Raw genomic sequence first — 974 nt, forward strand, 5'->3', positions numbered from 1 at the left:
ATCCTGGACTTCCATTTCATTTATAAGAAACAACCACCATTGCTCCTGTAATACGACATGCCTCGCGACAAGGAAACAGTGATGTAGATGTCCACGTAGCGCTTCGATAAAGCTTCATATACGCTTGTAAATTACTCACTCCCCAACTTAAGCTTCTCAGCTACTGCTTTTTCACACCCGTGCGCTGTGCACCTCACCAATAATTTATATCTAAAATATCTTTAATTTTTTGGCGACATCGCCATCGTGACTTTTGTAAACTCATATCCGGACGACAAGAAAGTGCATCCCTCAACGCGGTAGATCCACCTAGGTTGCACCTTACCTCAATGGTAGACTCAGCACAGATAATGTTTATCTTGCTAACAACTTGTAAAAGGAGTGGTGGCGACGGCGCTGTGATGCAGTAATTCATAATCTATATGACTTGATTCGAGCCAAGCAGGTGATATTTGAAGTTCACAAATGCATATTTCGTTGCAAGTCCTCAGTGTCATGAAATTGAACGATGGTCTCTTTCACTTTATGCTGGCGAGACTCAGACATGGCTCCGGGTTTTCGCGCCCATCAACGCTTGTTATAAGTGAAACACAGCACATGACAAACAGGGTATCACAGACGACATCAAACGGAAAATCTGGATCCAAAAGGGCCAAATCTGATTGAATAATGTTTATTCGATAGTCTGAATGCCCTGTTCCTTCTTTGCCGCATCCCAAAACATTTGTGAGAACGTGCCATGTCGGTATGATATGCACTGTATTGCACAAGTAACGCGTCAGTTCCTTAAAAACACTGGGAAGTTTACTATGGCGTTGGGTTTTAAGGGACTGTCCGCACACCAAGCTTTTTAATAACTCTACATCGGAACGGACTTATTGTTGTTGTTAAAAGATGCGCCTCGCCGTGCAGACTTGTGGTGCCAAGGAAGCGTTTCGTCAAGCAGCCGCCAACCGGTAGATATCGGTATTACC

Source organism: Plasmopara halstedii (assembly GCF_900000015.1).
Source record: "Plasmopara halstedii genome assembly, contig: Scaffold_1898, whole genome shotgun sequence".
Classification (NCBI taxonomy): domain Eukaryota; phylum Oomycota; class Peronosporomycetes; order Peronosporales; family Peronosporaceae; genus Plasmopara; species Plasmopara halstedii.